The sequence below is a fragment of the Phocoena phocoena genome, chromosome 3, assembly GCF_963924675.1.
Source record: "Phocoena phocoena chromosome 3, mPhoPho1.1, whole genome shotgun sequence".
In the NCBI taxonomy this organism is placed as follows: domain Eukaryota; kingdom Metazoa; phylum Chordata; class Mammalia; order Artiodactyla; family Phocoenidae; genus Phocoena; species Phocoena phocoena.
The window spans coordinates 148282371-148310168 of record NC_089221.1 but is presented as its reverse complement, the minus strand read 5'-3'; the positions used below and the strand labels follow the sequence as shown (position 1 = coordinate 148310168).

Below are 27798 nucleotides of genomic sequence, written 5' to 3'. Positions count from 1 at the left end.
CGCAACCAGAGAAAGCCCGTGCACAGCAACAAAGACCCAATGCGGCCAAAAATTAAAATTAAAATAAATAATTAATTAATTTTTTTAAAAACCCAAAAAATTGACCTATCCTCCACCAAAGAGGTTATTCTAATTTATATTATTCTTAGCATATGATAGTATACTATCTCAGTATATGATAGTACAAATAAATGCCCAGTGTAGAAAACTGGAAAACATAGGAAAGCCCAAAGAATACATGAAAAGAATCACACTTTGTTTATTCATTTGCTTATTCTTCAAGCAACACATATTTATGATGCTCCTACTGTGTACCAGGGATTATTGTAGGGGCTGGGAATACAAGAGTGCACAAAATAGACAAAAAGCCACTGTCTTAGAACCTAAATTTTAGTGGGAAAAGAAAGAAAATAAGTAAAACACATGGTATTTTAGGTAGTAAGAAGTGCTGTGGAGAAAGTGGGGGCAGGGAGTAGGGCACCCCAAGGGTTGGGGCTTTTATTCTGCATGAGATGGGAAGTCATTAGAGAATTTTGACGAAAGGTGTAATTTATCTGACTAATGTGTTTAATAGGACCTATTAGATAATAGAATGAAGAGAGGAAGCAGGGGGACCAACTCTAAGGTTGACCAGTGTATTAGGGTTCTCCAGAGAGACAGAACCAGTGGTAGATAGATAGATGGATAGATGGATAATTTAGAGAATTGGCTCACATGATTGTGGGGACTGGCAAATTTGAAATTTGTGTGGCAGAGAAGCAGAAATGCAGGCAAGATTTATCTTTGACAGTCTTTACAGTCTTGAGGCAGCATCTTTGCTCTTAAGGCCTTTAGCTTTCTACATGAGGCCCCACCTGCATTTTGGAGGGTAATCTGCTTTACTCAAAGTCTACTGATTATAAATGTTAATCACATCTACAAAATACCTTCACAGCAACATGTAGACTAAAGCTTGACCACACGACTGGCCAAGTTTGTTGTGGCCAAGCTGAAACATAAAATTAACCATTACAACTGTGACTGAAAAGAGGCCAATATTTGGAGTTAGGGATACAAATGGGAACAGAGGTAGTCCATGACCAAATGAAGAAAGAAAAGGTGAGTGTGACATTAGTAAAAATGATACCAGTCTTATCAAGCCAATATCATATATATCACCAATATCTAATAACCATTTAGTCAGAGGTGATTTGGACTTTGGAGTCCATGGTATGGGAAGATAAAAATATGTATCTACTTGCAATAATGAAATGCTTCAGTAATGATTCTTCATAAAGAGTCATTCAGTAGATAGTACTCATTTTGTGGAAGAACCATAAGTGTGTAGGGAACTCACAGTTAGCACTTACGCTAGACACATTACTAAGCCCTTTCCCATATATTGTCTTTTTTAATCCTTTGAACAAATTTTACGAAATAGGTTTTGTTATGTCTGTTTTATACATGAGGAAACTGAGAAAGAAAGCTTGCGACTTGCCTAAGGGCGCACACCTACTAAGTGGCAAAGCCAGGATTTAAACCTAGTCTCTCTGGTTCCAATACACCTTATTGCCTCGTAAAGTAGAAACTATTTTCATAGAGACGATTATCTGTATTTTAAGTTGTAAATAGGGTTTTCTAGGACAATTACGCAATAGGAATGCTATTTATGTTATTACATAAGTAGCGTACATGATCAAATATCTCTTCTTTAGAGGCCTTCTCTGGCCACCCAATCTAAAATAGCTTCCTGCTTTTCACTCTGTTCCTTTACCCTACATTATTTTTTCTTCAGAACACTTAGCACTGCCTGAAATTACATTCCATGTTTGTTTTTTTTCCTCCTGTCTGTTGTCTTTTTCTCCCATCAGAATCCCAAGTTCCATGAGAAAAGGGTCGGTCATGTCTTACTGTTCACTGGATGACAAATTCACCTGTTTCTAAAATAGTTCCTGGACAGACAGAATAAACTGGAGTGTGAAGGAATGGCTGTCTCTAAGCTTTGTTGGGATTATATGGGGTAGTGGTATTTGCTGTCATAGCCAGAACTACTTTCGACGTAGTTCTCTGAGTTCTTTGAATCCAGGTATTCAAGTGAGTTGAAGGGAGTTCCTTGAGTAAAAATTGATTTTTCTTTGAAGGATAGCTTATTGTATTGTTGTTTTGCTTAAAAAATCTTTTCTGATTACAAAAGCAGTACATGCATATTGTAGAATATTGGGATAAAAGTGGAAAGAAAAATGAGAAATAATCCTCAATTTAGGGAAGTGCCATTCTTAGTATTTTGTCGTATTGTCTTTGAGTTTTTAATCTTTGCATATGCTTTACATAGTTGAGAACTATATATATATATGATTATATATATCTTTATATGCTTTACTTTACATGCTTTGTACACTTATTCAGAATTATTGTGTTAATGTTTTCTATCATTAAAAATTTCTCGTAATTTGAAATTACCATATTTCATGAACAGCCCATAATTTAACATTTTTCTGGGTGCTTAAACTCTTCACTTTTAATTATTAAAAACAAATCTCCATCTTTTTGCATAATTCTTTGCTGTCATTTTCAATTACCTAGGATATATTCCTAGGAGATGTACTGTACATATCCTGTCAAATTGTTTTCCAGAGGGTTTGCATATCATTGTACCCTCACTGGGATTGAACATTATTATTCTAAAAAAATTTAACAAGGCTGATTTGTGTGATTCAGTAGAATACTCTAAATTCACAGGCCTCTTCACAAATGGCAGCTCTCCTCTCTGAGCAATTTGAGTATATGTTGAGTCAGCTAAGGCATGGCCTACTAAAATAAGATCTAATAATACTGGATATGCTTGGCCAAGAATAAAGGACTTGAGAGATATTTTCCAACATGTGCCTTCTTATTGAATTGCCTGGGTGCTCTGACTAGAATTCAAAATTGAGATTAGTCAGTTTAGATGAGGTTATTCAGAAAATACAGAAAGTATAGAATCACCCATAATACATTTTTACTGACTGCCTGCTGTGTGCCATGCACTGTGCTATGATCCGGTAGTACAAAGAACCAGCTGCGAGTCTTTGTAGATAGATGGCATATGAAAACTGTTTACTCCAGTAAAGGAGGGTTCTTTCTACCCCATTCTCCCTTTAGAAAACCAGGAGTCGCTTACTGAAGTCCTTGTAAAATCTCTTATATTATAGCATGCTTCCATCTTTTTAAATTCGGAGTAAAAGGCAAATGTTAAATCCTTCATCTATAAGACAACAGGAAGTGAAAAATTAAGGATTAGAGTAAATGGTAACCAGAAGAAACCAACACCTAATTAATTTCAAAGTAAAAACTTTGCCAGAAGAAACATTGCCCCGAGGGATCTGGTAGAGTTCGCAGGAAAGAGAAGGATGGAAGAATCCCTGTCAACTAGTAGTGAATGGCTTGGGGAAGACACTGAGCCTGTAGTGTCCTCAGTCAGTACTGGTTTGAGATGTTTACTAAAATCATCTGACAGTGGTGGTGAAAAAAGCAGAAATCATTTCAGCACAATTTTTTCCTAGGGTTATGATCCCACAGTTTGAAGTGTTGGGTATTAGTTATTGCAAACCAGCCATTAAAAGATTTATTTTTATTAATTTTGAGACAGTCTTGAGCTCAATTGTAAGTACAGTACTAAGAACTTTTTGTTTCTCAAACTATGTGAAAGTAAAGCTGACTGAATGCTCCGTCATGTTCTAGTGTTTTAGTGTATATTTCTTTTTTTTTTTTTTTTTTTTTTTTCTTTGCGGTACGTGGGCCTCTCACTGTTGTGGCCTCTCCTGCTGCGGAGCACAGGCTCCGGACGCGCAGGCTCAGCGGCCATGGCTCACGGGCCCAGCCGCTCCGCGGCATGTGGGATCTTCCCGGACCGGGGCACAAACCCGCGTCCCCTGCATCTACAGGCAGACTCTCAACCACTGCGCCACCAGGGAAGCCCTAGTGTATATTTCTTAAAAAGGAGGATGTTCTACATAATCATAATATGAGAATCAAATTAGTAAATTAACATTGGATACATTACTGCCATCCAGTCCTCAGTCTCTTGAGTTTCATCAAAGGTCCAATAATGTCCTTTGTAGCAAAGGTATCCAGTTCAGAATGATAAGACACCTTTAGTTGTCATACTTCTTTAGTTTCTTTCAAACTGGAACAGTTTCTCCGGCATTCCTGGACTTCTGTGACCTTAGCACTTTTTTTTTTTTTTTTTTTGCGGTACGCGGGCCTCTCACTGTTGTGGCCTCTCCCTTTGCGGAGCACAGGCTCCGGACGCGCAGGCTCAGCGGCCATGGCTCACGGGCCCAGCCGCTCCGCGGCATGTGGGATCTTCCAGGACCGGGGCACGAAACGGTGTCCCCTGCATCGGCAGGCGGACTCTCAACCACTGCGCCACCAGGGAAGCCCAACCTTGGCACTTTTGAAGGTTACAGATCAGTTATTTTGTAGTATGTCTGTCAGTTTAGGTTTGTCTGTTTCCTTATGATTAAATTTAGTTTACACATCTTTGAAAGGAATATCACAGAAATGACGCTGTGTTCTTTATCTTTGCATCTTATTAGGTAGTACATGATTTTGATTTCTCTTGTTACTAATGGTGGTCATCTTGATTATTTGAGGAAGGTGGTATCTAGGAGCTTTCTTCACTATAAAGTTACCGCTTTTCTCTCTGTAATTAAGTATTTTGTGGAGAGATACTTTGAAACTGTATAAATGTCCTCTTTTCATTAGAATTTCAATTTATTCACTTATAGACTTGTGGTTTCTTATTTTTTTCAGTGGGTTATAATCTGTTATTATGATTATATATTTTGATGGTCAGATTGTTCAAAGCTTGGCCATTGCATGCCGTTTCAAGCTGGGTCCTGTATCCTTTTGATCTGTCCTCATAATTCTTTAAGCACTTCTTGCTTTCTGGGGCAAAAAAAATTTTCCAGGCTCATCTTGTATTTTCCCATAGTCAGCCCTGAAATTAGTCAATTCTGTAAGGAGCCTTGGTTTCTTTTTGTGAAAAATGGTATTTAGATCTGGTTGCTAAGTGTGCTTAGTGCTATTGGGATGTCACTGCTTCTATAGGCTCTCTCAGCCAACAGTGTTAGGTAATATATGTATAATTTTGTCTCTGTGGAAAAAACTCCCTCCTTTTCTATGTATTAAAAAACCGCGGGGGCTTCCCTGGTGGCGCAGTGGTTGAGAATCTGCCTGCTAATGCAGGGGACACGGGTTCGAGCCCTGGTCTGGGAGGATCCCACATGCCGCGGAGCAAGTAGGCCCGTGAGCCACAACTACTGAGCCTGCGCGTCTGGAGCCTGTGCTCCGCAACAAGAGAGGCCGCGATAGTGAGAGGCCCCCGCACTGCGATGAAGGGTGGCCCCCGCTTGCCACAGCTGGAGATAGCCCTCGCACAGAAATGAAGACCCATCACAGCAAAAATAAATAAATTAATTAATAAACTCCTACCCCCAACATCTAAAAAAAAAACAAAAACCGCGGGCTTCCCTGGTGGCGCAGTGGTTGAGAGTCCGCCTGCTGATGCAGGGGACGTGGGTTCGTGCCCCGGTCCGGGAAGATCCCACATGCCGCGGAGTGGTTGGGCCCGTGAGCCATGGCCGCTGAGCCTGCGCGTCCAAAGCCTGTGCTCCGCAACGGGAGAGGTCCCAACAGTGAGAGGCCCGCGTACCGCAAAAAAAAAAAAAAAAAAAACCGCGAGTTCACAGTGATAGTTCTAGTCCAGTCTTACAGATTTCATTCTAGTTTTCTAAGGTAGCCCTTTTCATATTTGTAACTCCCTTCTCTAACAGTGAGAAACAATGACTCCTGTTTTCCACAGTATGTGTATTCACTTGCTCAGTTCTAGAATGCATATTCAATAGTTTTAGAATTGCTTACCTATATCACTGAAAAATAAATTTACTAACCATACTGAATATTTCTTTACAATTAACTTCTGTTTTTGGCTATATATTCTAACTGCTGAGTTCCAGAGTCACTTGGATTAATTTTTTCCTCACCGTTAAGTATGATTATGTTATTCAATTGAAATGTATTTAGGTTCGTTTGTTTCTGTTGATATTCCATCTCTCTCTCCCAGTCGTTGTTGATTTTATTTTTTTGAGTATATAAAGCATGTATTGCGGTTCTAAGAGTAAAAACAATACAGAAAGGTCATCCTTTCTGTCCTGTTCCCATTCGTCTGTTCTTTCCATCCTGTTTCCATCGGGTAACCAATTCTTTTAGTTTCTGATTTATCCTTCCTGGGTTTCTTTATGCACTAAGGAACAGGTACACACATGTATATTTTCTTATTTCTGCTTACTTCTTATACAAAGGGTAGTATATAGGTAGATACTATTTTGCACTTGGCTTTTTTCACCTGAAAATGTACCCTGAAAATTACTCTGTATTAGCGCATAATACTCTGTATTAGCGCAAAATTACTCTGTATTAGCGCGTAATTACTCTGTATTAGCGCATAATTACTCTGTATTAGCCTTTCTTATTCTTGCGTAAGGCTGCGTACTGTGTGTTGATACACCATAGTATATTCGGCTTAGAATCTTAAGTATGAGCATGCAGGTTGTTTTGTTTTTGTTTTTTTTTAATTACAAACAGGGCTCCAGTGCATATGTTTACCTTGTGCATATGTGTTTTCATAGTATTTAATTATAGTGTATCTTCAGGGAAGATTCCTAGAAATGTATTATTGGATCAAAAGGGATGAATTGGGAAATTGGGATTGACATATATACACTAATATATATATAAAAGATAACTAATAAGAACCTGCTGTATAAAAAAAATAAATAAAATAAAATTCAAAAAACCCCCCCAAAAAAAACCAAAAACGAAGAAATAAAAAAAAAAGGTTGATACAGGAACAAAGGTAATGCCCGATCAAAACGTCAAGCTACTTATGTAGTTTTGTTAGATATTGCCAAATTCTCCTCCAGAAGGGTTGTACACATTTGCCTTCCCACCAGAAGTATATGAGAGTGCCTGTTTCCTTACTCATTTACTGACAGAATGTCTCATCATACTTGTGAATATTTGCCAGTGTTAGGTGAGAAATGTATAGCTTTAATTTGTATCTCTTTAATTATGAGTAAGTCTAAACATCTTTTCTTATTTAAGGGTTGTTTTTATATCTTTTAAAAAGTCTGTCCATGTCCTTTCCTCATTTTCCTATTGGGATTTTGGTAATTTTTATCCCCCTCAATTTAAAAGAAAAATTTAGGTATATAAGTCCTTTTACCTGTGACATACATTTTAAATATTTTTTCCAGTGTTCTAATTTTATCTTTTTCCAAATGGCTGACCAGTTGTCCCAGCCCTTATTAAAAAGTTCTGCAGTTTAGCAAATGCAAACTAATATAGAATGCATAAACAACAACGTCCTACTGTATAGCACAGGGAACTATATTCAATATCCTATGATTAAACCATAATGGGAAAGAATATAAAAAAGAATGTATTACATATGTATAACTGAATCACTTTGCTGTACAGCAGAAACCAACACAACATTGAAGTTCCCTAGTGATTTGAGAAGCCACTTTTATCACGTACTAAATTTCCATATGTACTTGGGTCTATTTCTGAACATTCTATTCCATTAGGCCAGGATGTGGCAAACTATGGCCCTCTGGCCAAACCCAGACCTATTTTTGTAAGTAACGTTATATTGGATCACAGCCCCACTCGTTTATTTACTTATCGTCTATGGCTGCATTTGTGCTACAACAGAAGAGTCAAGTAGTTGTGACAGAAACTGTGAGGCTTGCAAAGCTTGAAATATTCACCTCTCATCCTTTACAGAAGCTTGCTGACCCCTACATCAGAGTAATTATCTATGCATATGCCATAAAAGAACCTTGTTTTTAACTAGAGAGACTTATAGTATGTTTAAATGTCTGGTGGGGCTAATTGCACCTTGTAGCTTTTCTTTTTGCATGTTGTTTTCTGAGTATTCTTATAAGTTTTTCCACATGAATTTGAGTACCAACTTGTCTGGCTCCACAAGAAGCTTTTTATGTGATACTGGGGTGGTTTTTTTTTTTTCTTTTTGGTGGTACGCGGGCCTCTCACTGTTGTGGCCTCTCCCGTTGCGGAGCACAGGCTCCGGACGCGCAGGCTCAGCGGCCATGGCTCACGGGCCCAGCCACTCCACGGCATGTGGGATCTTCCCGGACCGGGGCACGAACCCACGTCCCCTGCATCGGCAGGCGGACTCTCAACCACTGCGCCACCAGGGAAGCCCTATACTGGGGTGTTTTAAAATTATAAATTAGGGTGAACTGTTATCTTTATAATGTTGAGTCTTATCCAAGAACTAATTTTGAAGAAGAGAATAGAGAAACTTATCAAAGAACCAAGCCACAAAAATGCATCAGACCAACATGGTTTCACAGGGGAATTCTACCAAATCTTCAAAGCATGTGTAGGCCAGAAGCTTCATAAATTGCTTCATAGCATTGATTTTGAAAAAAACCAGTTCTTCTGGGGGGAGTTATTTCTAGTTTTATATCTTTTGATCAGAGGCTATTATTATCTGATTTTTTTTCTTTTGTAGAACTTATTTCTTTGTGATCAAATATATGATGAGTCTTCATAAATTTTTCATGTGTGCCTGAAAAACAGATTAGTCTCTATTTACAGGGTGTAAAGTTTGATATCTTTAATATTTGCTGTACCTTCTTGATTATGTTTATTCTTCTGAACTTTATATTTTGGTCCTCTTGATCTGCTTTGTATTGGGAGTAGTGTGTGTTAGTGTATTTTTAATCCATGTCTCTTTGCATATCTTTTAGTTTCCTTTCATGATGTGTTGTTTTCTTTGCTCTTTTATTTTTGAAATTTTTGTTTAAACTTAGAAAGGTGTATATTTTTGTTCTATTGATTACCCTTTACTTACAACTTTTAAAATGCTTGTAATTCTTGGGATTTTATTTAATATTTTATTAACAAGTTTATCCTTTTAATGGAATTCTTTAACTGCCACCTGTTCACTATACAACAGTCAGGACTTGTTCTTTCCTCTTCTGATCCCTTCTCCTTTTAAGCTGCATTATTTCTCCTTTTCAGAATGTATCACATATTCTTCAACCCTCATCATCTTCATCTTTGTTTTATTCTTATATCCATACTGTAATTATTTTATTTTATATATTTTTTTACTGTAATTATTTTAAAATGTTTACCATTAATCTTTTTGCTAAAGTGTTCTGAGTCATCTCTTGGTTGCTCAAGGAGACAGAATTCCCTGACCTGTTACCTGTTTGAAACTATTTTCCTATTGTCTTTGGTTAGAAAATCTTTACCGTACACTTCCTTTTCTACCGTTTTTGGAAAATGCTGTCCCACTGATAAGTTGCTTGGTACATTGTTTTTAAGATATTTGATGCCAGTCTAATTCATGCTCTTTCTCTTGTAAGTTTTCTTTTAATTTAAAAAAAACTTTGGACTGGAGACTGAGAAACCTTTTCTTTATCTTAAAGTCTAATAATTTTACTAGGGTATCTCTAGGAGTTCAGTGCTGTGGGCCAATTTTCCCTAGTATCTGAAGACCCTGTTAACATGCAGTTCAGATTTCCTTTTATTTCTGGAAAGTTTTCTTGAATTATAGTGTTAACGAACCAAACTTGGGTCCACCCACCTGCACGCAGTAAAGCCAGTCTGTTGACACCAGGTTATGGTGAAAGAAAGTGCAGCGTTTATTGCAGGGCACGAAGCAAGGAGTCCAGGACAGCTAGTACTCAAAACACCTGGACTCCCCAGTGGGTTTCAGGAAAACCCTTTTAAAGGCAAGATGAGGGAGAGGTGTCCCAGGGTATGTGGTTAGCTCATGCATAGTTCTTTGGTTGATGGTGAGATAACAGGGCCGTGTCACAGGGGTGAACATTATCAGTTCTTAGCCTCTAGTAGGCCTGTGGGGGCTGTGTGCTCATGGTCAGCAACTAGTTAACGTTTTGCATTTGGTGGGCATTTTAACATCTGTAAGACAGCTCAGGAAATGATACTAGTATCTAGGTACTTCAGACAGAGGCTAAAGCAGAGGATATTGGGGAGGGGTCTGTCCCTGAAAGGCTTCCTCTTTTTCTTCGATTTCAGCTACTTCTCTGTCCTGTTTTGTTTCTTTCTTTATCTCACTTTCATTCTCTTAGATTATTTTCCTGCTTTTCTTTAATGCCTATTATTACATTTTTCATTTGAACTTATCATTTTGGGGGCATTGTAATTTACTTTCATTTCTATTATAATCTTGTTTTTATTTCTTTACTAAGTTAAATCTTGTTTCATTTCTTTCTGCTTTTGGTATGTTTTCCTTCTTGAGTTTTGACTTTCTGATTCAAGGCATTTTAAAAATAACATCATATATTTGTTTAATCATATTGAGTTCAGTTTGGAGTACTCTTTTCAGGCACATTCCATAAGCGCAATATGCCATAATGCACTAAGGCATACGTAGTATATAATAAGTTTACTTTTCTTATGTATAACTAGAATGATAGTATCTATGTACTATCCCTAGGAAAATCAAGTGAACAATTACCAAAATCACGCTCAGTAGGGCTTAATTATCTTGTAGAACCTCAGTTAGGAAAGACTGATTTGAGGTTTTCATTTTCTTCTGCCCCTCCCTGTCCTTTCTTCTTTTATGTGTGGGGATTTCATTAGCTGAATTTTTGTGTGTGTGTGTATAGATGAAGATTTGCTTATGTCACTACATTTTGGGGGGCAGGACTGGCAGTTTGAGGTTAATTTTATGAGTCCTAGTTTAAGAACATCTTCTGTCAGTGTAACAAAACATAGTTTCTTTGTTTGTTTGTTTTTTTTTTTTTTTGGCTGCGCCACACAGCATGTGGGATCTTATTTCCCAGACCAGGGATTGAACCCGTGTCCCCTTCAATGGAAGCACGGAGTCTTAACGACTGGACTGCCAGGGAAGTCCCCAAAACATAGTTTCTTTACTGGGTGTCTTGTTTTGGGGTGGGGAGCAGGAGATCGAGGAGGAAGGGCTTTGTTTGCATCCTTTGAATGTTTCAAAAAATTCTTTAATCTTGCAGGATCTTAAAATCTCTCCCCTGCCATTTCTTCTTCCCTTAATTGTATGGTTTCCAAAAGACAACTGGCTTTTCCTTTCCTTTTTTTTTTTTTAAATTAATAAACTTAATTTTTTAGAGCAGTTTTATCCTGGAACTGAGTGGAAAGTATAGACGGTTCCCAGTTCCCATATCTCTCTCTTTTTTTTTTTCCTTTAGAATTATTTTATGAAATCGTAAAGGTACAACAGCTTCTTAACTCTACACACGGACTTAAATTTTTTTTAAAGGATAAACGTTATGTCTTATTACACCATGATCCTGGCTAGTAGCTTTTCAAAACGTTGAGAAAAATCTTAAAAAAGGTTTCACATGTTACCTGAAACTTACAATTTAATGTTATCAAAGAAGGAATGCTTCTACACTCTTAAAAAGACCACTAGAAAGAAACAATTAAAAAGCTAAGAAACTGTCTCAAAGGCTTTTTTTTTTTTTTTTTACAATCCTTCCTGTACAGTGAGGTAATGTTATTAAATAATCCAATCCATTCACAAAATGGTTCTCTGCATCTGCTCTGGTGTCTTCTGCCATATCACTGCGTATTTATGCATGACTGAGAAAAGAGTTTCCTTAACATTGTTATTTCGGTAACCTGAAGCTGTTCTGTTACCTCTGGGCTCTCATCCTCTCCTATTTATACAGTGAAGCCCATGGTAAATAGGAAGAAGCTCAATATTGCCTTCTCCCTCCATAACCCCCACTTCCTCCACTGTCTCCTGGACCATAGTTTCCTCCACCATATGGTCCCCCATGTTCCAGCTACCACCAAAGTCTCAACTCTTCGTAGTTAGAAGGTTGCTGGTTATAATTTCCACTTCCATAATTTCCTCCTCCATAGTTGTCATAACCACCTCCGTAGCCCCCACCCTGGTTGCCATATCCAGGTCCTCCACCACCATATCCTCCTCTTCCTCCTCCATAACCAGGGCTACCTTCAAAATTCCCACCTCCGGGCCCTCCTCCATACCCATTATAGCCATCTCCAAATCCACGACCACTTCCATATCCATTAGATCCTCCTCTGAAGTTACTTCCTGGTCCTGGTCCAAAATTTCCGCCACCATCACCACGAGAATCTCCAGAACCAAAGTGGCCTCCTCTTCCACTTCTAGAACTTTGGACTTCCTGCACTTCTTGTCTAGACAAAGAAAGCCTTTCTTACTTCTGCATTATGACCATTGATAGTATGGTATTTCTGCAACACAGTCTTATCCACAGGATCACAGTCATCAAAAGTAACAAACCCAAAGCCTCTTTTCTTTCCAGACTACCTATCCGTAATTATCTCAATTTTTCCATATTCCTCAAAGTAATCTCTAAGATGATGTTCCTCAGTACCTTCTTTAATTCCATCTACAGATAGCTTCTTCACAGTGACATGAGCCCCTGGCTTTCCAAAGTCCTCTCTTGCAACAGCACGTTTTGGCTCAACTACTCTCCCATCAGTTGAATGAGGTCTTGCAGCCATGGCGGCATCAACCTCAGCCATGGATGAAAAAGTTACAAAACCAAATCCTCTTGATCTTTTGCTTGCAGGATCCCTCGTTACCACACAGTCTGTAAGTTTTCCCCATTGCTCGTAGTAGTTCCTCATACTTTCTTCTGTAGTTTGAAAGCTCAAGCCACAATAAAGAGTTTACAGAATTGTTCCTTTTCTCTCTCCATCGCGGACTCAGTTGCTTCAGCGCGATTGGCTGCAGCCGAGCGAGATGAGAGAGATCTCCGCGGACGAACACGAACCGGACGCATCCTGGCGCTGTAGTGAGAACTGCCGCAGCTCGGGAAACAGCATCGCTAGGAGCACCTCCACTCGCGACGCGGTGCTGCTGCCACTGTCGCTTGAGCCACTGCCGCCACTTTTCTAGAACCTTCCCCCTGTCTAACGCATCTTCCCTACCTCAGGCTGTTGCGTACCCATATATCTCTTGTCCTTACACAGGCGCAACCTCCCCCACTATTGACATCCTGCACCCGAGTGGTATATTTGTTACAGTCCATGGACCTACATCATCATCGGTTTTGACACATGTATAATAACATGAATCTACCATTATAGTGTCATACAGAATAGCTGTACTGCCCTAAAAATCCTCTGTGCCCTGCCTGTTCTTCCCTCTCTCCTCCTAACCCCTGGCAACCACTATTATTTTTACTGTCTCCATAGTTTTACCTTTTCCAGAATGTCGTATAATGGGAATCATATAGTATGTAGCCATTTCACATTGGCTTTTTTCACTTAGTAATACTTATCTGAGTTTCCTTCATGTCTTTTATGGCTTGAAAGCTCCTTTCTGTTTAGTGCCAAATAATATTTTATTGTCTGGCTATATCACAGTTTATCCATTCACCTACGGAAGGACATCCTGGTTGCTTCCAAATTTTGGCTATTATCAATAAAGCCACTGTAAACATCACTGAGCAGGTTTTTGTGTGGGCATAAATTTTCAGTTTATTTGGGTAAATACCGAAAAGCGTGATTGCTGGATCGGATAAGAGTATGTTTAGTTTTGTAAGAAACTGCTGAATTTCCAAAGTAGCTGTACCATTTTGCATTCCCATAAGTAGTGAATGAGAATTCCTGTTGCTCCATATCCTCACCAGCATTTGGTGTTGTCTATGTTTTGTATTTTGGCCATTCTGATAGGTGTGTAGTGGTATCTCATTGTTTTAATTTGATATATGATGACATATGAAGTGAACATCTTTTCATATGCTTACTGCCATTTGTATATATTCTTTGGTGAGGTGTCTGTTCATGTCTTGCCCATTTTAAAATTTGCGTTGTTCTTATTAAGTTTTAAGGGGTTTTTTTTGTATTATTTTGGCTAACATCCTTTATCAGATTTGTCTTTTGAAAATATTTTCTTCAAATCTGTGGCTTCTCTTTCTCTCTCTTTTTTTTTAATTCTCTTTTGATATTGTCTTTCACAGAGCAGAAGTTTTTAATTTTAATGAAGTCCAGCTTCTCAATTATTTCTTTCATGGGCTGTGCCTTTGGTGTTGTATCTAAAAAGTCATCACTATACCCAAGGTCACCTAGATTTTCTTCTATGTTATTCCAGTACCGTTTGTTGAAAAGATTATCTTTGCTCCATTATATCGCCTTTGCTTCTCTGTCAAAGATCAGCTGATTATATGGGTCTGTTTCTGGGCTCTCCTGTTTTCTTGATCTGTTTGTCTGTTCTTTCAGCAATACCACACACTATCTTGATTAGTGTTACTTTATAGTAATTCCTGAAGTTAGGAAGTGTCAGTTCTTTGACTTTCTTCTGTTACTTTAACATTGTGTTCTCTATTCTAGATCTTTTACCTCTTCATGTAAACTTGAGAATTAGCTTGTTTGAGAGTCATAAAATAACTTGCTGGAATTTTGATTGGGATTGCATTGAATATTTAGATCAAGGTGGGAAGAACTGACATCTTGACAATAATGAGTCTTACCATCTATGAACTTGGAATATCTCCTTTATTTCGTTCTTTAATATCTTTCGTCAGAGTTTTATAGTTTTCCTCCTATAGATCTTATACATATTTTGTTAACTTTATACCTAAATACTTCATTTTGATGGGGTCCTAATGTAAATGGTAATGTATTCTTAATTTTAAATTCCACTTGTTCATTGCTGATATATATGAAATGTGATTGACTTTATATTAACCTTGCATTCTGCAACCTTGCTACAATTGATTACTAGTTCCAGGAGTTTGGGGGTCATTTTTGTTGTTGTTTTTTCTACATAGATGATGATGGCATCTGTGAACAAAGATAGTTTTCTTCCTTCCCGATATGTATTCTTTTTATTTCCTTGTTGTGTGTCATATTGCATTAGCTAGGACTCCCACTACAATGTTGAAAAACAGTGATGAGAGGGGACATCCTTGCATTGTTCCTTAGCATGAAAACTTCAAGTTTTTTACCATTAGGTATGATGTCAGCTATGGGTTTTTTGTAGATGTTCTTTATCAAGTTGAAGTCCTGCCTCCGTTTGCCTTTCCTTTTACACTTTTTTTCCTTAAAGAGTGGTGCCTGGAAGACTATTTCTTTGCATCTTGAATCCTCTTTTGAGTCCCAAATTTGTAATCAACTCTGACCTATCAAAACTCTTTCTCAGTATTTTCACACTTAATGGGATTTTATGTCAGTCTTCAGTCTGCTGCTTGTTTCCGTCTTTTTTTTCTTTTGCACAGTTATCCTGGACTACTCTTGCTCTTCATGAAGGCTTATGGTAGGAACATATGGGCATCCTAGGATCTAAGTATTTCTTTTTCTGCTTATTTTCTATTCCTTCTGCTTATGCTGAGGGCTTGAGTTTTGTGTAGCTTCGTTCGTTCTTTTTATTTTTTTTATCCTGTGACTTTGCCAACATTGCATATTCTACTTGTTTTGTACACTCTTCGGATTTTCTGTCTAGGTACTCATGTCATCTGGATGCTTTCTGATATTTATGCTTTTTATTTCTTTTCTTGACTTATTGCACTGGCTATAACTAGTGAAATTTGTATTGAATAGAAGTGTGACAGTGGATATTCTACTTTTGTTTTGAGTACAGTGGAAAGTGTTTCATTTTTGACCATTAAGTATGATATTAGCTATAGGTTTTAAAAATATATGTCCTTTATCACATTGAGGAAGTTACGTGAGAGTTTTTAATCATGAGTGCGTTTTGAATTTTGTTATATGCCCTAAATGCATCTATTGAAATCATCATATAACTTTTCTTATTCTCTTAATATGGTGTATTACATTGATTTTTTTGAATGTTCAGCTAATCTTTAATTCTGGGAAAGCTCCAGCTGATCATGAGGTATTATCATTTTTATATAATTTTATATTTGATCTGTTAATATTCGGTTGAGGGTATTTTAATCTTTTTACCTGAAGGTAATTGGTCAATACTTCCTTTTTTGATAATGTCTTTTCTCAGGTTTTAGCATTATGATTAGCCTAATAAAATGAATTAACCTCTCTATATCTAAAAAGAGTTTGGGAAAGATTACTGTTATTTCTTCCTTAAATGTTTGATAGTATTTATCAGTAAAGACATTTAGGGCTTGAGTTTGCTTTGTGGGAAAGTTTTTGTTTTTGTGTAGCAATTAAATTTTTTTAAAAGCTAACTTTTTTCATGTATAGTTTATATATAATAAAATTCACCAATTTTAAGTTTCCAGTTCAGATGAATGTAGTATAATATCTACAACAATCATGTACTGGTCTTTTTTTTTTCTTTTTCTTGTGATAGTGATAGATTTTTTTTCGAATTTTATTTATTTTCTTATACAGGTTCTTATTAGTCATCCATTTTATACACATCAGTGTATACATGTCAATCCCAATCTCCCAATTCATCACACACACACACACACCCCCCCACCGCTTTCCCCGCCCTTGGTGCCCATACATTTGTTCTCTACATCTGTGTCTCAATTTCTGCTGCAAAACGGTTCATCTGTACCATTTTTCTAGATTCCACATATATGCGTTAATATATGATATTTGTTTTTCTCTTTCTGACTTACTTCACTCTGTATGACAGTCTCTAGATCCATCCACCTCTTACAAATGACCCCATTTTGTTCCTTTTTATGGCTAAGTAATATTCCATTGTATATATGTACCACACCTTCTTTATCCATTCGTCTGTCGATGGGCATTTAGGTTGCTTCCATGACGTGGCTATTGTAAATAGTGCTGCAGTGAACATTGGGGTGCATGTGTCTTTTTGAATTATGGTTTTCCTTGGGTATATGCCCAGTAGTGTGATTGCTGAGTCATATGGTAATTCTATGTTTGTTTTTTTGTTGTTGTTGCAGTATGCAGGCCTCTCACGGTTGTGGCCTCTCCCTTTGCGGAGCACAGACTCCGGACGCGCAAGCTCAGCGGCCATGGCTCATGGGCCCAGCCGCTCCACGGCATGTGGGATCTTCCCAGACCGGGGCACGAATCCGTGTCCCCTGCATCGGCAGGCGGACTTTCAACCACTGCGCCACCAGGGAAGCCCTATGTTTAGTTTTTTTAAGGAACCTCCATACTGTTCTCCATAGTGGCTGTATCAACTTACATTCCCACCAAAAATGCAAGAGGGTTCCCTTTTCTCCACACCCTCTCCAGCATTTGTTGTTTGTAGATTTTCTGATGATGCCCATTCTAACTAGTGTAACGTGATGCCTCATTGTAGTTTTGATTTGCATTTCTCTAATAATTAGTGGTGTTGAGCAGCTTTTCATGTGCTTCTTGGCCATCTGTATGTCTTCTTTGGAGAAATGTCTATTTAGGTCTTCTGCCCATTTTCTGGATTGGGTTGTTTGTTTTTTTAATATTGAGCTGCATGAGCTGTTTATATATTTTGGAGATTAATCCTTTGTCCATTGATTCATTTGCAAATAATTTTTCCCATTCTGAGGGTTGTCTTTTGGTCTTGTTTATGGTTTCCTTAGCTGTGCAAAAGCTTTGAAATTTCATTAGGTCCCATTTGTTTATTTTTGTTTTTATTTCCATTACCCTAGGAGGTGGACCAAAAAAGATCTGGCTGTGATTTATGTCAAAGAGTGTTCTTCCTATGATTTCCTCTAAGAGTTTTATAGTATCTTGTCTTACATTTAGGTCTCTAATCCATTTTGAGTTTATTTTTGTGTATGGTGTTAGGGAGTGTTCTAATTCCATTCTTTAACATGTAGGTGTCCAGTTTTCCCAGCACCACTTATTGAAGAGACTGTCTTTTCTCCATTGTATATCCTTGCCTCCTTTGTCATAGATTAGTTGACCATAGGTGCGTGGGTTTATCTCTGGGCTTTCTATCCTGTTCCACTGATCTATATTTCTGTTTTTGTGACAGTACCATATTGTCTTGATTACTGTAGCTTCGTAGTATAGTCTGAAGTCAGGGAGTCTGATTCCTCCAGCTCGGTTTTTTTCCCTCAAGACCACTTTGGCTATTTGGGGTCTTTTGTATCTCCATACAAATTTTAAGATTTTTTGTTCTAGTTCTGTGAAAAATGCCATTGGTAATTTGATAGGGATTGCATTGAATCTGTAGATTGCTTTGGGTAGTACAGTCATTTTCACAATATTGATTCTTCCAATCCAAGAACTTGGTATATCTCTCCATCTGTTTATATCATCTTTAATTTTTTTCATAAGTGTCTTATAGTTTTCTGCATACAGGTCTTTTGTCTCCCTAGGTAGGTTTATTCCTAGGTATTTTATTCTTTTTGTTGCAGTGGTAAATGGGAGTGTTTCCTTAATTTCTCCTACAGAATTTTCATCATTAGTGTATAGGAATGCAAGAGATTTCTGTGCATTAATTTTGTATCCTGCAACTTTGCCAGATTCATTGATTAGCTCTAGTAGTTTTCTGGTGGCAGCTTCAGGATTCTCTGTGTATAGTATCATGTCATCCACAAACAGTGACAGTTTTACTTCTTCTTTTACAATTTGTAGTGCTTTTATTTCTTTTTCTTCTCTGATTGCCATGGCTAGGACTTCCAAAACTATGTTGAATCATTGTGGCGAGAGTGGACATCCTTGTCTTGTTCCTGATCTTAGAGGAAATGCTTTCAGTTTTTCACCATTGAGAATGATGTTTGCTGTGGGTTTGTTGTATATGGCCTTTATTATGTTGAGGTAGGTTCCCTCTATGCCCACTTTCTGGAGAGTTTTTATCATAAATGGGTGTTGACTTTTGTCAAAAGCTTTTTCTCCATCTACTGAGATGATCATATGGTTTTTCTTCTTCAATTTGTTAATATAGTGTATCACATTGATAGATTTGGGTATATTGAAGAATCCTTGCATCCCTGGGATAAATCTCACTTGATCATGGTGTATGATCCCTTTAATGTGTTGTTGGATTCTACTTGCTAGTATTTTGTTGAGGATTTTTGCATCAATATTCATCAGTGGTATTGGTCTGTATACTAATTTTTTTGTAGTATCTTTGTCTGGTGCTGGTAGCAGGGTGATGGTGGCCTCATAGAATGAGTTTGGGAGTGTTCCTTCCTCTGCATTTTTTTGGAAGAGCTTGAGAAGGATGGGTGTTAGCTCTTCTCTAAATGTTTGATAGAATTCACCTGGGAAGCCATCTGGTCCTGGACTTTTGTTTGTTGGAAGGTTTTTAATCACAGTTTCAATTTCATTACTTATGATTGGTCTGTTCATATTTTCTATTTCTTCCTGGTTCAGTCTTGGAAGGTATACCTTTCTAAGAATTTGTCCATGTCTTCCAGGTTGTCCATTTTATTGGCATAGAGTTGATTGTAGTAGTCTCTTAGGATGCTTTGTATTTCTGCAGTGTCTGTTGTAACTTCTCCTTTTTCACTTCTAATTTTATTGATTTGAGTCCTCTCCCTCTTTTTCTTGATGAGTCTGGCTAATGGTTTATCAATTTTGTTTATCTTCTCAAAGAACCAGTTTTTAGTTTTATTGATCTTTGCCATTATTTTCTTTGTTTCTATTTCTGCTCTGCTCTTTATGATTTCTACTAACTTTGGGTTTTGTTTGTTCTTCTTTCTCTAGTTCCTTTAGGTGTAAGGTTAGATTGTTTATTTGAGATTTTTCTTGTTTCTTGGAGTAGGCCTGTATAGCTGTAAACTTCCGTCTTAGAACTGCTTTTGCCGCATCCCATAGGTTTTGGATCATCGTGTTTTCATTGTCATTTGTCTCTAGGTATTTTTTGATTTCCTCTTTGATATCTTCAGTGATCTCTTGGTTATTTAGTCACGTATTGTTTAGCCTCCATGTGTTTCTGTTTTTTTCCCTGTAATTCATTTCTTTTTTTTTTTTTTGGAAGATGTTGGGGGTAGGAGTTTATTAATTAATCTATTTTTTGCTGTGTTGCATCTTCATTTCTGTGCGAGGGCTTTCTCTAGTTGTGGCAAGCGGGGGCCACTCTTCATCGTGGTGCGTGGGTCTCTCACTATGGCGGCCTCTCTTGTTGCGGAGCACAGGCTCCAGACGCGCAGGCTCAGTAGTTGTGGCTCATGGGCCCAGTTGCTCCGCGGCATGTGGGATCCTCCCAGACCAGGGCTCGAACCTGTGTCCCCGCATTAGCAGGCAGATTCTCAACCACTGCGCCACCAGGGAAGCCCCCCTGTAATTCATTTCTAATCTCATAGCGTTGTGGTCAGAAAAGATGTTTGATATGATTTCAGTTTTCTTAAATTTACTGAGGCTTGATTTGTGACCCAAGATGTGATCTATCCTGGAGAATGTTCCATGCACACTGGAGAAGAAAGTGTAATCTGTTGTTTTTGGATGGAATGTCCTATAAATATCAATTAAATCTATCTGGTGTATTGTGTCATTTAAAGCTTGTGTTTCCTTATTTATTTTCATTTTGGATGATCTGTCCATTGGTGTAAGTGAGGTGTTAAAGTCCCCCACTATTATAGTGTTACTGTTGATTTCCTCTTTGATAGCTGTTAGCAGTTGCCTTATGTATTGAGGTGCTCCTATGTTGGGTGCATATATATTTATTATATCTTCTTCTTGGATTGATCCCTTGATCATTATGTAGTGTCCTTCTTTATCTCTTGTAACATTCTTCATTTTAAAGTCTATTTTATCTGATATGAGTATTGCTCCTCCAGCTCTTTTTTTGATTTCCATTTGCATGGAATATCTTTTTCCATCCCCTCACTTTCAGTCTGTATGTGTCCCTAGGTCTGAAGTGGGTCTCTTGTAGACAGCATATAGATGGGTCTTGTTTTTGTATTCATTCAGCAAGCCTGTGTCTTTTGGTCGAAGCATTTAATCCATTCACTTTTAAGGTAATTATCGATATGTATGTTCCTATGACCATTTTCTTAAATTGTTTTGGGTTTGTTTTTGTAGGTCCTTTTCTTCTCTTGTGTTTCCCACTTAGAGAAGTTCCTTTAGCGTTTGTTGTAGAGCTGGTTGGGTGGTGCAGAATTCTCTCAGCTTTTGCTTGTCTGTAAAGCTTTTGATTTCTCCATCGAATCTGAATGAGATCCTTGCCAGGTAGAGTAATCTTGGTTGTAGGTTCTTCCCTTTCATCACTTTAAATATATCATGCCACTCCCTTCTGGCTTGTAGAGTTTCTGCTGAGAAATAAGCTGGTAACCTTATGGGAGTTCCCTTGTATGTTTTTTGTAGTTTATCCCTTGCTGCTTTCAATAATTTTTCTTTGTCTTTAATTTTTGCCAGTTTGATTACTGTGTGTCTCAGCGTGTTTCTCCTTAGGTTTATTCTGTATGGGTCTCTGCACTTCCTGGACTTGGGTGGCTATTTCTTTTCCCATATTAGGGAAGTTTTCAACTATAATCTCTTCAAATGTTTTCTCGGGTCCTTTCTCTCTCTCTTCTCCTTCTGGGACCCCTATAATGCAGATGTTGTTGAGTTTAATGTTGTCCCAGAGGTCTCTTAGGCTGTCTTCATTTCTTTTCATTCTTTTTTCTTTATTCTGTTCTGCAGCAGTGAATTCCACCATTCTGTCTTCCAGGTCACTTATCCATTCTTCTGCCTCAGTTATTCTGCTATTGATTCCTTCTAGTGTGTTTCTCATTTCAGTTATTGTATTGTTCATCTCTGTTTGTTCTTTAATTCTTCTAGATCTTTGTTAAACATTTCTTGCATCTTCTTGATCTTTGCCTCCATTCTTTTTCTGAGGTCCTGGATCATCTTCACTATCATTATTCTGAATTCTTTTTCTGGAAGGTTGCCTATCTCCACTTCATTTAGTTCTTCTAGGGTTTTATCTTGTTCCTTCATCTGGTACATATCCCTCTGCCTTTTCATCTGGTCTGTCTTTTTGTGAATGTGGTTTTTGCTCCACAGGCTGGAGGATTGTAGTTCTTCTTGCTTCTGCTGTCTGCCCTCTGGTGGATGAGGCTATCTAAGAGGCTTGTGCAAGTTTCCTGATGGAAGGGACTGGTCATTGGTAGATGTTTGTTATCAAGGTAATCTGACCTCAAAATACAGTTGGGGGGCTTCCCTGGTGGTGCAGTGGTTGAGAGTCCGCCTGCCGATGCAGGGGTCACGGGTTCGTGCCCCGGTCCGGGAAGATTCCTCATGCCGCGGAGCAGGTAGGCCCGTGAGCCATGGCCGCTGAGCCTGTGCGTCCGGAACCTGTGCTCCACAACGGGAGAGGCCACAACTGTGAGAGGCCCGCGTACCGCAAAAAACAAACAAACAAAATATATATATAATTGGGGATGTTCCCTTTTCATCTGCTTTTTGGAAGAGTTTATATAGAATTGATACTATTTCTTCCTTAAATACTAAGTAAAATTCACCACTGAAACCAGTTTCTTTAATAGCTATAGGGCTATTGAGGTTTTCCATTTCTTCTTGTGTGAGTATTTGTGTATCTTATAAGGACTTTGTCCCTCTCATCTGAGTTGTGGACTATATTAGTACAAATTTGTAATATTCCCTTGTTTTCCTTTAATGTTTATAGGATCTGTATTCATGTTCCCACTTTTATTTCTGAGATTGGAAATGATTCTTTTTGGGGGGGGGGTTGCGGTACACGGGCCTCTCACGGTTGTGGCCTCTCTCGTTGCGGAGCACAGGCTCCGGATGTGCAGGCTCAGCGGTCATGGCTCACGGGCCCAGCCGCTCCGCGGCATGTGGGATCTTCCCGGACCGGGGCACGAACCCGTGTCCCCTGCATTGGCAGGCAGACTCTCAACCACTGTGCCGCCAGGGAAGCCCGGAAATGATTCTTATACAATTTTCTCCTTATCAGTTTAGCTAGAAGTTTGTCAATTTTGTTGATTGTTTCAAAGACATGACTTTTGTTTTCACTGATTTTTTCCTTATTGTTTTTCTATTTTCTAGCGTACAAATTTTGGATCTCATCTTTATTATTTCCTTCCTGCTGCTTATTTTGAGTTTAATTCACTAATTTTCTATTTTTTTTGTGGTGGAAGCTTAGATTATTGCTTTGAAGACCATTTTTTTCTTTTCTAATACATGCATTTAATGCTGTCAGTCTCTCTAAGCACCACTTTAGTTATATCCCACAATATTTAATATGTTGAGTTTTCGTTTTCATTTAGTTCACAGTATTTTCTAATTTTCCTTGTGATTTCTTTTTTGACCCATGTGTTGTTTAGTAATGCATTGTTTAATTTCCAAACATTTAGGGATTTTCTATTAGATTAATTTTGGATTAATTCTTTGTCATCTCAGTACATATTTTGCATGATTTCAGTCCTTTTAAATTTATTGAAACCTGTTTTATGGCCTAGAATAGCATTTATCTTGTTGAACGTTTGGTCTGTACTTGGAAAGAATGTGTTCCCTTGTTGGGTAGAGTGCTGTATAAATGTCAGGTTAAGTTAGCTGATGGTGTTATTCACGTCCTCCATATCTTTACTCTTTTCTGTCTACTTGTATGCATAACTAAGAGAGGAGTGTTGAAGTGTCCAAATAAAAATTTGGATTTGTCTTTTTCTCCTTTGAGTATGTTATTGTTTTCTCCCCCACATGTATTTTAAAACTGTTAGCCAAGGGCATATACATTTAGGATCATTATATTTTTTAATAAATTGATCCCTTTAACATTATGAAAATATGTCACTTCATCTCTGGTTACATTCCTTGTTCTAAAATCTATTTTTTCCAATAATAACATAGCCACTTTAGATGTCCTTTGATTAGTCAGTCATTGGATGTTATTTATCTTTTTCTGTCCTTTTAGGTTTAGCCAGTGTTCCTTTGTGTTTAAAGTGGGTTTCTTGTAGATAGCATATAGTTATCTCCAATTCCACAATCTCTGTCTTTTAATTGGGGTATTTTGACCACTTACATTCAACTAGTTATTAAGATGTTTGATGTTAAATCTACCCCCTTGTTATTTGTTTTCTATTTGTCCCACCTGCTCTTTATTCCCTTTTTACACTTTTTTTCTGCCTTCTTTTGGATTTAGTTTTTGAGTGATTCCATTTTCATCTTTACCATTGGCTTATTAGTTAAACCTCTTTTGCTTAATTTTTTTTCTAATGGTTGTTGTATGGTTTACAATTCATGCCTTTAACTTGTCACAGCCTGTCTTGAAATGATAAGATACTGCTTCACACATGTGGAAGAAAGAACTTACATCTATACATTTAATACTTCCCCTTCCTTCCTTCCCTCCTTGGTGCTATTGTTGTCTTACATTTTATTTCTACAAAGGCTATAAACTCCATGATATGTTGTTACTATTTTTGCTTTAACTACTGAGTCATATGTATGTGTATAAATGCATAACTTCAGAAGCTGTTTATTTATTTATTTTTAGTGTTGTAAGTCAGTTATACTTAAAGACAAACAAACAAACAAACTTACAGAAAACATGATCAGATTTGTGGTTACCAGAGGCAGGGGTATGGAGAGGGAGAATGTGGTCAAAAGGTACAAACTGCCAGTTATAAGATAAGTAAGTACTGGGAATGTAATTATAACATGATTAATATAATTAACACTGCTGTATGTTATATATGAAAGTTGTTAAGAGAGTAAATCCTAAGAGTTCTCGTCACAAGGAAAAAATATTCTTTTTCCTTTATTTTGTATGAGATGATGGATTTTCACTAAACTTATTGTGGTAATCATTTCATGATGTATATAAGTCAACTCATTATGCTGTACACTTAAACTTACCCATTGCTATATGTCAGTTATATCTCAGTAAAACTGAAAGAAAATATTGGTAAAGTCATTTTCAGTCAACAATTAAAAAGGTTTTTTAAACATTGTGGTAAAATACACACAGTATACATTTTACCATTTTTAACTTTAAGTATATAGTTCAGTAATGTTATGCAATGTTATGCATTGCAACCAATCTTGAGAACTTTTTCCTATTCATTAAATAACCACTTCTCATTTCCCCTGGCAAAGCAGGAACAGCCATTCTACTTTCTGTTTCTATGACTGACTGCTCTAAATACTGCACATAAGTGGATTCATTGTACAGTATTTGTCTTTTTATAACTGACTTATTTCACTTAGCATAATGTCCTTAAGATTCATCCATGTTATAGCATGTATAAGAATTTCCTTTCTTCTTAAGGCTGAATAATATTCTATTGCATATTTATACCATATTTTGTTTAGCATTTCATTCTTCAATGGACATTTGGGTTGTTTCCACCTTTTGGCTATTGTGAATAATGCTGCTATATGAATATAAGTGTATAAATATTTCTTTGAGACCCTTCTTTTAATTCTTTTGGGTATAGACCCAGAAGTGGTCTTGCTGGATCATGTGGTAATTCTATTTTTAATTTTTTGAGGAACCACCATTCAGTTATCCATAGCAGCTATACCATTTTACATTCCTATCAGCAATGTACAAGGGTTCCAGTTTCTCCACATCCTTGTCAACACTTGTTATTTTCTGATTTTTTGATAGTAGTCATTCTGATAGGTGTGAGGTGATATCTCATAGTGGTTTTGATTGGCATTTCCTTAATCATTAATGATGTTGAGTATCTTTTCATAAGCTTTTTGGCCATTAGTATATCTTCTTGGAGAAGTGTCTATTCAGGTCTTTTGCCCATTTTGAATCAGTTTGTTTGTTTTTGCTGTCTAGTTGTAGGAGTTCTTTATATATTCTGGATCTTAATCCCTTATCAGATATATGACTTGCAAATATTTTTTCCCATTTCGTAGGTTGCCTTTTCACTCTGTTGATTGTACTCTTTGATGCACAGCAGTTTTAAATTTTGATGTAGTCTGACTTATGTATTTTTACGTTTGTTGCCTGTGCTTTTGGTATCATGTGCAAGAAATCATTGCCAAATCCAATGTCATGAAGCTTTTCCTTTATCTTTTCTTCTAAGAGCTTTGTAGTTTTGGCTCTTACATTTGGATCTTTGACCCATTTTGAGTTAATTTTTATATATGTTACCAGGTAAGGGCCCAACTTTATTCTTTGGCATGTGTATATCAGTTTTTCCAATAGTGTTTGTTGAGAAGACTGTTCTTTGCCCGTAGAATGATCTTGGTACCTTTGTCAAAAATCATTTGACCGGGCTTCCCTGGTGGCGCAGTGGTTGAGAGTCCGCCTGCCGATGCGGGGGGCACGAGTTCGTGCCCCGGTCCGGGAAGATCCCACATGCCGCGGAGCGGCTGGGCCCATGAGCCATGACTGCTGAGCCTGCGCGTCCGGAGCCTGTGCTCCGCAACGAGAGAGGCCACCACAGTGAGAGGCCCGCGTACAGCCAAAAAAAAAAAAAAAAAATCATTTGACCTTGTATGTGAGGATTTATTTCTGGGCTCTCTACTGTAATTGGTCTGTATGTCTGTCTTTATGCCAGTACCATTGCTGTTTCGAGTACTACAGCTTTGTAGTAAGTTTTGAAATCAGAAAATGTGAGGCTGCCAATGTTGTTTTTCAAGATTACTTTGGCTATTTGGGGTCCCTTGAGATTCTGTATGAATTTTAGAATGGGCTTTCCTATATCTGCAAAACACTGTTGGAATTTTGATAGGGATTGCATTGAATCTGTAGATTGCTTTGGGTAGTATTGTCATCTTAACAATATTAAGTCTTGAAATTCATGGCTAAAAGATGCCTTTCCATTTATTTGTGGTTTGTTTAATATCATTCAGCAGCATTTTGAACTTCTTAGGTAGTCAATCAGATTTTAAAGAAATTAAAAAAGGAAAAAAATTATTTTATAAAAACTGTCATTTTTACCATTTTTCTCTTCATTTATCTCTGCATCCTTTCATTAGAATCAAGTTTTCTTCTGGTTTCATTTTTCTTCTGTCTGAAAATCTTTAACGTTTCTTGTGGTAGGTGAATGAACTAGGTGAATGCAGAGTCCCGGAAGCCAAGTGATTGACGTATATCACAAAGCGGGGAATGCTCAATCTTGTTGATAGGTCCAGAAATGTGAGCAATGAGAATTGACCATTAGATTTAATAACTTGTCATATGAAGTCTATTCTGATGAGAAGAAATGATTAAACAAAGGAAATTAATTTCTGTTCAGACATCCATTTATTAAATACACATTCTCATGGATTCAGCAATCCTAGGAATTTGATCGAAAGAGGCAGTTACTCAAAGTAGGCATAAAGGTTAATTGCAGTGTTGCATGTGACAGTAAAAAGTTTAAATGTTCATTACTTAACCTGTATTGAGCAAATAAATTATGTGATGATGTAAACTGTTGGCATTAAAAATGAAAATAAAGGTCTACAGTGACATGGAAAGATATCTATGACATATGTGAAAAGCAGTTCTACTGGAGAGCATGCTTCAGTTTTCTTTTATATATCTATAGTTTTCAACCTGTGTTCCAAAGCAAATGGTTGTCTCCAGATGACAGCACTTTGGTTGAATTTTTATTTTTTAACTTAATTTGGATATTTTCTTTTGTGAAGTGCTCGTATAAGTGTTTCACCTTTTTTCGGGTGTGTGTGTGTGTGTGTGTGTGTGTGTGTGTGTGTGTGTGTTTGCGTTTGCTTTCCTTATTGATTTGAAGTGAGGGTATGTTTGTTTGTTTTTTAAAGTTCTGGATATATAATCAATCTCTCACTTTGTGGGTTGCCTTTTTTCTTTTAAATTTAATTCCTTAAAAAAATTGAGATATATTTTGCATATCATAAAATTCATCCATTTCAAGTATGCAGTTCAGTGTTGTACCATCACCATAAATAAATTTTAGAACGTTTTAATCTTTTCAGTCCCTTAATGGTGCTTTCAGTGAAGAGAAATTCCTCATTATAATCCAATTTATCAGATTT

The 27798-nt window shown here is 37.4% G+C and overlaps 1 protein-coding gene and 1 pseudogene across 2 annotated transcripts in view; one reads left to right on the top strand and one right to left on the bottom strand.

The window, feature by feature from the left end:
* Positions 1-27798, top strand: part of FBXW11 (F-box and WD repeat domain containing 11) — a 123597-nt gene that overhangs the window by 48138 nt on the left and 47661 nt on the right. The gene's annotated exons all lie outside the window — the stretch shown is intronic.
* On the bottom strand, positions 11867-12758 carry LOC136121658 (heterogeneous nuclear ribonucleoproteins A2/B1 pseudogene; annotated as a pseudogene).